The sequence below is a fragment of the Gossypium hirsutum genome, chromosome A08 (assembly GCF_007990345.1).
Source record: "Gossypium hirsutum isolate 1008001.06 chromosome A08, Gossypium_hirsutum_v2.1, whole genome shotgun sequence".
NCBI classification, from domain to species: domain Eukaryota; kingdom Viridiplantae; phylum Streptophyta; class Magnoliopsida; order Malvales; family Malvaceae; genus Gossypium; species Gossypium hirsutum.
The window spans coordinates 114,098,311-114,109,805 of NC_053431.1; the positions used below are offsets into that span (position 1 = coordinate 114,098,311).

The 11,495-nt window shown below is 32.8% G+C and overlaps 1 non-coding gene across 1 annotated transcript; it reads left to right on the forward strand.

The window, feature by feature from the left end:
* Positions 1 to 3,756: 3,756 nt before the first annotated feature.
* On the forward strand, positions 3,757 to 3,863 carry LOC121205381 (small nucleolar RNA R71). Its single transcript, XR_005900460.1, has one exon. It is a non-coding gene; the product is annotated as a small nucleolar RNA R71 (small nucleolar RNA).
* Positions 3,864 to 11,495: the final 7,632 nt, after the last annotated feature.

The following is an 11,495-nucleotide window of genomic DNA, read 5'->3' on the forward strand; positions in this document are numbered from 1 at the left end:
TTTAATAACTAAAACAAAAGAACATAGTTAAGCAACTAACCAAATCAAATTTCGACAAAAAGGGAGTCAATAAAACGGGAAACAATTCTCAATGAATCAAAAAAAAGTTATGGGTTAATATTAAAGGGTAAATCAAGAAACGGTTGGTTAGGCTTAAAGGGGGTTTACTAAGGGTTAATTATGAAGGTAGGCTTATGGGATAAGTGGGTTAAAACCTAGGTGCCTTTATCATCTCAGTATATCAAACCAAAGGTGTGGTTTTGATATGTATAATCGAAGTAAGTTCTAGAATAACAAATCAACATTGACACACTCGTAACCAATAATAAAGTGAGCAAGAAAAAAAATGTATGCTCTAAAGGCTTAAAATCTCACAAAAATTATGGCTTTTGATGTCAATCTTGCAAATTTCAAACTTCAAGGTAATATTTCAATTTAGGGAAACAACCTAATTTTTTTTATGCTGAAAATAGACTTATCATGCTTGATTCTCTAGTGTTTTAAAGTTTAAACAATCAATATGCAATTACCTATGAATTTAATCTGAAACTCATCAACGATAATCATAAATTAATAAGAATTCATTCTAATAGTAATGTGAGAAAATTACTTAAACACAAGATATAATTCAGAGATTTTCTAATAATTCTATAGATAACCTCCCCGCACTTAAGATGTACATTGTCCTCAATGTACAAACATAAATAATCACAGTATAAACAGAATATCATAAGAGAGGGGGAAAACTGAAACTGCCCTGAATATTGGATGAAATCTTCAGAATAGTGAAAAGTGGAATTGCAGTCAAATTTAAATGTAACTCATGATTCCGAGCAAACTAACAAGAAAATAAACACAAATAATAAAGAAAATTAAGGGGTTATAACTTGATTAGAAACAACCATAAATCTTTCAAAAAATAATAATGAAAATAAATTGAAGAGAAAAAAATAAAACAACTAAAACAAAATTAAAAAGAAAGATAAAAAATAAAAAAATAAAAAAAATAAAATAATAATAAAATCAATAATATCAATAAACTTAAAAGGTAATTGTAATGATAATAGTAAAATAAAAAAAATACGAAAGAAAAATAGAAAAAAATTAAAATAAAAATAAAAATAAAAGAATATAAAAAATTAAAATATAAAAAAATTAAAATATAAGTATAAGAATACTAAATTAATTAATTAATTAATTAGTAAAATAAAAATAAATAATATAACAATTACAAATAAATAAAATAAAATAAAATTGGGGTAATTAACCCAGTTTTCACATGGCCATAGACATGCCCGTGTGGGTCACATGGCCATGTCGCCAGGCCGTGTGTGTTTCCTTCGCTTCTCCCACGCCCATGTGAGATCCCACACGCCCGTGTGGCCAGTCGTGTAACTCTTTGACTTTGAAAAAAAATAGTTCCAGGTTTCACACGGCCTAGGACACGCCTGTGTGTCCAGGCCGTGTGGGTCACATGGCCATGTTACTAGGCTGTGTGTTTTCCTTCACTTCTCCCATGTCCATGTGAGATCCCACACGCCCGTGTGGCTAGGCCGTGTGCTCCACACACCCGTGTGGCCAGGCCATGTGGGTCAAAAACACACTTTTTTTTTTAGATTTTGAAACTTAATTAATTTTTTTAAAAAAAATCATGAAATAATGTTAAGAAAATTAGCAGTATTAACACTCGGGTTGCCTCCCGAGAAATGCTTATTTTAAGTCTAAGCTTGACTTACCTCGTATTCGCACGATTACGGTGGTTTATGGAGTCGAAACTCCTCTTTCTCACTGTAAATTCTATTATCAGCATAAGGTTTTAGCCGAATAATATTTACCTTAAAAGTGCCAAATTTAGAATGATTTACCTCGACTGTACCGTATGGGAAAATATTTAGTACCGTAAAAAGAGTTGCTCCGTTTGCATTAAGCTCTGAAGTGGTGATTCGAGGGTCCGTTTTGTCCAACAATACCTGATCGCCAATCTTAAATTGGTTTGTCTCATCCTTAAACTCGTGATGGAGTCACTTTGGTTCATCGTGTATTCTAGGTTTCTCCTTGACGTGTGTCTGCCATTCATCTAGGTCATCGATTTCTAATCTTCTTTCTTCATGATTTGTTCCATTTTTGTTATGTAAACTGGACTGCAGCTCTGTCACGTTTTTTCGAGGTGTTTCCTGCAAAGAATGTTGAGCCACAAGGTTATTAACATTAACAGAGCTCTTAATATCATCTCAATCACTAGATATCCTAACAGAATCACGAGCTTAGAGTTTAATCCTATCATCACCTACACGAAGTATTAACTCACCTGTACCAACATCTATGATAGTTCTATCAGTTGCTAAAAAAGGGCCGTACTAAAATCAATGGTACGTCACTATCCTCATCTATGTCTAGAACAACAAAATCAACTGGGAAAATGAATTTATCAATTTTGACGAGTACGTCTTCAACAATACCCCTAGGAAATCTAATTGTTCTATCTGCCAATTGAATGCTCATCCTAGTTTGTTTGGGTTTCCCAAGACCTAGTTGCTTAAACATTTTGTAGGGCATGACATTAATACTAGCCCTAAATCAGCCAAAGCATTATTAACACTTAAACTACCAATTAAATAAGGAATAGTAAAACTCCCTGGATCTTTTAATTTGTTGGGTAGTTTATTCTGCAAAATGGCTGAGCACACTGCATTTAGCTCCACTTGCGACGAATCATCTAACTTCTGCTTATTTGCTAAAAGCTCATTTAAAAATTTAACGAAATTGGGCATATACGAAAGAGCTTCAATAAATGGTAAGTTAATATGTAACTTTTTCAACAGTTTAAGGAATTTACCGAATTGTTCATTTGTGTGGTCTTTCCTTGTCGCATTTGGATATGGCACATGAGGTTTATATTCCTTAATGACCGGTTTTTGCTCGTTGTGGCTCACCTCAACCTTACCTTTACCTACTACATATTCTTGTCTCGGTTTTGGTTCATCTTCAACTAACCTTTCTTTATCTCGAACAGTAATTGCATGAAGTTGCTCCCTTGGGTTAGTTTCGGTATTACTCGGTAAGCTACCTTGTGGTCATTCTGAAATCATCTTGGCAAGTTGACCAATTTGAATTTTGAGCCCTTGAATCGACGCTTGCTGATTTTTTAGTGCGGTTTCAGTGTTTTAGAAGGGAGTTTCTGACACCGAGATGAATTTTGTTAGCATCTCCTCAAGGTTCGATTTCTTTTCCTGCTGTTAAGGTAGTTGTTGGAAACCCGGAGAAGGTGGTGGTGGTCTTTGATTTCCTTGGCTTCCCCATGAAAAATTTGGGTGGTTTCTCCAACCTACATTGTAAGTATTATTGTAAAGATTATTTTGAGGTTTAGGATTATTACCCACATAATTTATTTGCTCATTTTCCATGATAGGACCATAGGGTAGATTTTCTAAATTGCTCATTCCACCTCCACTCGTGTCATACTGCATCACCGGATGTACCTGCAAAGAACCACATAAACCATCAATCTTTCTATTTAAAAGTTCTACCTAATTTGACAACATGGTAACCGCATCAACGTTAAAAACACCGGCTACTTTTGTCGGCTTTGTCCTTATAACTTGTCACTGATAATTATTCAGTGACATCTCCTCTATGAACTTATAAGCCTCCTCAGGTGTTTTATTATTTATAGCACCACCGGTAGCTGCATCGATCATTTGCCTAATTGAGGGGTTCAAACCATTGTGGAAAGTCTGAACCTGTAGCCATAGAGGTAACCCATGGTAAGAGCACCTTTTCAATAGATCCGTATACCTCTCCCATGCATCGTATAGGGTCTCTAAGTCCATTTGCACAAAGGAAGAGATATCATTCCTCAACTTTGCTATCTTGGCCGGCAGAAAGTATTTCAATAAAAACTTCTCGGTCATTTGATCCCAAGTAGTGATGGAACTTCATGGTAAGGAGTTCAACCACTGTTTAGCTTTATTTCTCAATGAGAAGGGGAATAATCGTAAACGAATGGCATCATCAGAAACACCATTTATCTTGAAAGTATCACAGAACTCTAAGAAATTGGCCAAATGAGTATTTGGGTCTTCATCCTGCAAACCATCAAACTGAACAAACTGTTGAATCATTTGAATAGTGTTAGGTATCAGTTTAAAATTATTTGCAGCAATAGCAGGTCAAATAATACTTGATTCGGCCCCAGTAAAAGTGGGCTTGGCATAACCGTACATAGTACGAGGAGCAGGATTTCGATTTATAGGATTCACGGCAACCATAGGAGGTAGTGGATTATTCCGATTGTCAGCCATCTCCGGTAATATTGGTATTTTCCTCGTGCTCTTCCTCTATGTACTGCAGACTCCGCCTTATTTCTCTACGATTTCTGCGAGTTGTGCTTTCAATTTCACTGTCAAAAAGTAGAGGTCCTGACGGGTTTTTTCTAGTCATAAACTACAAGAACCTGCCATAAGCAAAGGGAAGAAAAGTTAGTAAATTAAAATAAAAACAAAAAATAAATTGCAATAAAAAAATGGGTAAAGTAATAAAAATCAAGTGTTTCTAATATCTTAGTCCCTGGCAACAGCGCCAAAAACTTGATGATCGTTTTATGATTCACTAAACTAGACTACGATTATGACAAAGGCAAGCGCACCTATCGAAGGGTAGTATAGCTATGGCGAGTCCAGAATATCGTATCCACAAGGACTAAAAGTACTAGTATTAACTATCTTTCTATTATTTAGCCTAAAATAAAAGGGATTTGTTTTAATCTAAAATTAACTAAACTAATTAACTAATGAATGCAACATAGAACGAAGGAAATAAACAAATAAACCAATAATGAGGACAATACCTAAGGAAGAATCCACCTAGACTTCACTTATTATTCTAACTCTGAATTAAACGATTTATCCTCTTGCCTTGATCCGTAGTAATCCCTAAACTATGTTAATATCTCTTTTGAGACTAAGAACAACTGACTCTAGTTGATTAATTGAAATCTCTTTCTAATTAAAACCCCTATTGTCGCATTACTCGATTTATGGATTCCCTAATTAGATTTGACTCTAATCCGGCAGATTTATATCGTACTATTTCTAGGATTGCATGCAACTCCGCTTAATTATGCTAGATCTTCTATTAAACATGGACTTTTGCTCCACTAAATAAGCACATCAAACTTGGATTAATATCTTGAAAATATTAAAGCAATGATTAAGAACACATAATTAAGAACAAGAATAAGTATTTATTGTGTAATTCATATAATTAAATAATTAGATCCATCGTAGGTTTCATCTTCCCTAGGTATTTAGGGAGTTTAGTTCATACTAACGGGGGAAAACATCTCAAAAATAGAAAAACCACAAAACATAAAGAAAACCCAAAAACTTTGAAAGAAATTGAAGGGAGATCTTCAGTCTTGGAGGAGATCCTGGTTCCGATATGACTCCGACGGCGTCTCTTCGAGTATTTTCTGCTATCTGCTCTGTGTGTCCCCTTAGGTCTTTTTCTAGTATGTATTTATAGACTTTTGAATGCTTAGAAGCCCTAAAAATTGGCTTTTTTCTTGTGTTTGGGAAACAGGGAGCGATATCGACAAGGGCTAATGCATGGGCGTGTAGCCTGCCCGTGTGGATCACATGGACGTGTGGCCTACCCGTGTGGATCACATGGACGTGTGGCCTGCCCGTATAGGTCTTGAAAACTCCAATTTTGGCCTCTTTTTCGCTCCTTTTGCTCCCAAATGCTCTCCTAAGTATAAAAACATGAATTTAAGGGATTAGGAGAATCAAATTCATTGATTTACATCATTAATCATCCATAAATGCATTAAGAATGGGATTAAAATATGTTACATTTATGGTTTATCAATTTCCCTCAATAACTTAATTAACCATCAAGAATTTAATGTCCATAGTTGTCCATTACTTTTCTATATGATATAATTACCAAATAAGGCCATTAATTTAAGATTCCATAGCCATTTGACCTTTTTAACTTATAGAATTTAACTTTTGTAGCTTTTACAATTAGTCATTTTCAATTAATTAACTCTCTAAATATTAAAATTTTCGAATCAAACTTCAATTTACCACAATAATAGCTTTCTAAATATTTAATAATAATATTTACGAGCTTGGTTTATAGAAACGAGATCCTAAAACCTCATTTTTCAAAACCACTTGACTTTAGAGACAGACCACTTGAACTTAACTATTCATTCAACTAACATAAATTATCAAATCAAAATTTATTATAATATTATATTTGACTCATAAATATTAAATAATAATATTTATAGACTCACTTATCGAATTTGTGGCCCTGAAACCACCATTTTCAACACCACTAAAAAACGGGCTATTACAAGTAATCAACAAATTTAGGATTGGATGGCGTGCGAGAGCTTGGATTGTTTAGCGGTTAAATATATAAGTTGTTTTATGTTTTCAATTATTTTGGAATGTAAATTTGTTTTGGGTTTTGTTTGTTGGCTTTTGGTATTTTAACATTAAATTGTAAAATCGTATAATTTATCAAACTAAAAATTTGATTTTCAAAATAAAAACTCTGTAAATAATTAAATGATTTTTAATGAATGTTTGTCTTAGTACTGGAAATGATCTGCCAACACTAGCATTTTTAAAACACACGATTTCGAATTCAAATTCTTGGTTTTAAATAAGTTTTTCTGGACTTTGGTTTTTCTAAACATTTGTAAGAGTTTTGTCAAATTTTATGCTTTTGAAACGAGTACTGAGTTTGATTAAAACAAAAGCTTTTAAACAAGTTGATTTAATTCCTCAATATACAGTCATAACTTTTAGGCCGGGTTTGGGGTGTTACACATAGTTTATTTTTTAAAAGGATAAGGAATTTTTTTTGCTTATTTTGAAGTCTTATTTTTTTTACAAGAGTTGTTACTCATTCTTCTAATTTCAAGTTTAAATTTGTACTAACTGTTCGTTATTACATGTCTAACTTTTGTAGTACATGTGTTAAAATAAGCTTTTTCCTTGTGATATTACACTAGTAACTAAAGGCGACACTAGGGGGTTGGCAAAGACTTTGGCCCTCCTAAAAGTGAACTTATTAGTTAAGTCCTTTTAGAAGTAATAAAATTACGAAATAATCCATGGTAAAATTACACTTTGCCCCCAAAATATGAAAAAAAAATATATTTAGTCACTTCAAAAAATAATGGAATTATGGATTAATATATGGTAAAATTACATTTTGATCTCTCAAAAAATTTATAATTCAATTCCACCTAAATTTTTTTTTGGTTTCTTCCCTGCTAGTAACCAAATGAGGTATTAAGATTTACTTGGTCTTTTTGGGTTACAGATTCTTTTTTGTATCTATACTTACATTAAGCCTTTAGCTAAGTTAGTGTCATAAGTCAATCGAGTACCAACTCTATTGAGATATTAGTAAAATACATTTTTATATACAAAATAACAAATATTAATACAATAATGTTTTTATCTTTTCATATTTTTAATAGTCATAATGCTAAATTTTAGCCCTCAACCCTTGCATCTTTTGTCAATTTAGTCATTTTTCTTGTTTTTTTAGCTAAGTTTAGCCATTAATCCTTTTAAAAAATAGTCAAATCGTTTTTTAACGAAAATATGGACTAAAACATTAAATTTTAACGATAGTGGTGTGACAGACCACATGTACTTCATGTTGTCATGACACTATTTGTAACACCCCTTACCCGTATCCAAGGCTGGAACAGAGTACGAGGAATTACCAGTGTAGCGACGTAAAAATTTTGGCTTAGCTTGGTCGCTAATTGTGATGATTTTTTTAAAATTTGAAATTTGACGTTTGATTTTTTGAAATAAACAGGGAGTCGCCACCGATCCTTTTTCCTATGTGTGATCGGACACCGATTAGATCTCTTATTAAAACAAATAAAAGGCTGAGTTTAGGTCTACGTTAAAATCCAGAGAAAAATTAGAGTTCAGGAGTCGGTTACGCGCGAGGAAGGTATTAGCACCCTCGCGACGCCCAAAATTGGTATCTTGTAAACACGTGTTGTCTTGATTTTAAAAAAATACGAGTTCAATATGAGATTTAATCGTGATCCATTTGAAAAGACAAGAATTTTCAATCTTTTTTGATTTTTTTTGAGAAGGACGTACCGTTTTAACACGAGTCGATTGATGTTCACCCAACATAGCGATGAAATCAGTGACTTTGTTTTAAATCGTTTCGTTACCTTGATTATTAATTGGGAAAAAAGAATATGATCTTTGAAGTAATGCAAAGCAAAATTGAGATGAAATAAAAACAAATGGAAGAACTAGAAATATATTGGAGCAAATAACAAATAAGACAATAATATTAAAAACTCTAACAATGCATGCAAGATTAAATATAATTATAGTATCAAATACGAGAACACGATGAATATACATATGTAAAATGACATTAAGAGTATGTACATAATATATACTTATACATATATAAATATAATTAGGAATAATGTTAGAAATATACTATATATATACTATTTAAAATATACATGAAGTGATAAAAACATATATAAGTAACTAGTAATGCTAAAGTATATACATAATATATACATATATATGTATAAAATGAATATTGAAAACGTATGTACATAACATATATGAAAAATATATAAACATGATATAATATGTAAAAATGTAATATAGTATTCGTATGAAATGTAGAAATACAATATTAAAAGTACGCACACGTAATACATAAAAAATACATATAAATACGACACTAAAATATTTACATAACATATATATATTGGAAATAATGACGTTGAAGAAAACTATTACAATATTACATGAATATATACTTATATATATATTAAAGATATATAATAAGACATATACTAAGGTTAATGACAATAACAAGGATGACATAAAAATATATACACATATGACAAAAAACATTCACTATATTAACAATAATAATTATAATAGTAATAGTATTAAAATACAAAAAAGGACAATATAATATAGTAAGAATAATACATATATAAATCTATATACATAAACAAAAATATACATTATATAATAATAATAAGGGTAATATTGAAATACGACAACAAATACAAAAAAAAAGATATTGAAATAAAATAATAAAAATTAACCTATACGTAAAAAAAAAATATATATATATACCTATATACTAAAACCATATACAAATATTGATAATAATAATGATAATAATAATAATATTGAAATATAAAAGCATTAATAAAATATTACAATAAAGTGGATAAAAAAAACTAAATACAAATACACGTATATATACGTATATAATAAGAGTATGCACTAACATATAATAATAATAATAATAATAGTATATAAAAAAACAAGAATATTTAACGAAGAAATGAAAATAAACAAAAAAAGGACTAAAATTAAATTAAAAACAAAGTTGTAGGGCAGATTTAAAAAAGAAAATAATGAGAAAGGGCCTATTTGATCACGGGCAACACCAAGGGGGATCAAAAACGCAATATTACAAATTTTTCAAAACGCTGTGCAGTAGGAGGGATTAATTTACAAACCAGATTAAATTTTAGAGCCAATTTATAAATACATATAAACCTGATTTAAAATACCAAAAATGCGGAAGGACCGATTGCGCAAATAGCCCCCTGAGTTGAAAACATGCGGATCCTGAAGCGGGTTCGGGTCGAATCAGGTCGGGATAAGTGAAACGACGTCGTTTCAGTGCTCAAGTGCAGGGCCTAAAACGACGCCGTTCCGGACCCCTATAAAAGTTAATTTTTTTTGAAAAATCAGTCATTTGTGCGTGTTGAAGAAAAAAAAGAAAATAGAGCTCATTTTTTTCTCTGCTGGGGCTCCAGCGCCGGTCCTAGTTCGGTCATCGCCCCGCCGTGGTTCCACCGCGCCGGCCACCGTACACAGTGGCCGAAAATCGCCTCAGGTAAAGTTTTCTTCCCTTTTTTTATTTTTTTACGTTCTTTATTTTTACATATGTATTCAAGTATAAAAATGAAATCTTCACGTATATATGAATGTATAGATGCGTGTATGAAATAGTAAAACGTTGGCTACCTTGAACTGAATCTGTTTATTGCTTACTATCTTTCTTCCTTCGTGTTGGACTGATTTCTTTGTTTAAAAATCTGTTGTTCGTATTGATGAAGAATGGCCAGTTTTCTTTTTTTGATTTCTTTGTATTTTTTTTTACAAAAACCCCTCCTTTCCAATCGTTTTCTATTTGGCTTTTTATAGCCTATTTGTTACTTTTCTTATTTCTTATCCTTTGCTGATGTTGCGTGCTCTGTTTGCTCTGCAGTATGGCCGGTGAAGTAGGTAGAGTAGGTGGGTATGGCAGACGTCGGTGGTAGCAGAGCTGGTGGCGATGGGACGTTGCGGCACTGAGTAGGTTAGGGTTTCAGAAGCTGAAACCCTAACTCAGAATTTGAGGTTTTGGGCTTCTGGGTTTTGGGTTGTAAAATGGGTTAAGGGATCTGTTTAAGGTGTAATGGGTTGGTATTTTATGGGTTAGTGGGTTTAGTGGGTTAGGGATATTGGGCTCCGGGTATTGTAAAGGGCCATTCGGGTTTAGGGGGTATTGGGTTTAATTTTAGGTAATTGGGTTTTGTAAAATGGCCTAAAATTGGCCTGTAACAGCTGCCCCTCTTTGCTCATTGTCGTGTAACGAGAATAGAGCAAAGACATAAAGAAAGGCCAATTTTACCCAGTCTTGCCGAGTCTTGACTTCTTTGGTTCTCTTCTTGTTCAGATAGCCTCCTTCCAGTCCACCGTGTTTTGTAGCTTCAATCTTCTCCAATGTAGCTTCGAGGATATGAAATTTGTGGCTTCGACCTGTTTCCATGTAGCTTCATAAAGATAAGATCTACAGCTTCAATCTGCTTCAGTCAGATGTGGTCTTCTCTTCTGTAACTCTAGGAAGGCAAGATCTGATATCCTCGATTAGCTTCACTGCAACTTCAGGGAGACAAGGCTTGCAACTTTGACCTGCTCCAATGCACTTTAAGGAAACCAAGTCTGGTGTTTTCTATCAGCTTCAATCTTTATTCTTTATTCAGCATGTGATCTTGAGCTTAACTCATTTCTCGCAATATGAATTGACTCATAAACTAAAAAAACAGGAATTGAAAATAGCTCAGCACGTGAGCCAAGGCTCAACTCACCTCTCGCAATATGAGTTGGTCTTTTTGAAACTTGATTTGAAAAGTAGATTTTGAAAAATAGAAATTAAAAGACTCAACTCACCTCTCGCAATATAAGTTGATTTTTGAAAACATGAATTAAAACAGAAATTGAAAATAGCTCAACACATGAGCCAAAGCTTAACTCACCTCTCGCAATATCAGTTAGCTTTTTGAAACTTAAAAGCAGATTTTGAAAATACCTCGACGTGTGACCCGAGGTTCAACTCACCTCTCGCAATATGAGTTGATTTAAAAACAGACATTAAAAATAGAAATTGAAAGTGGCTCAGCA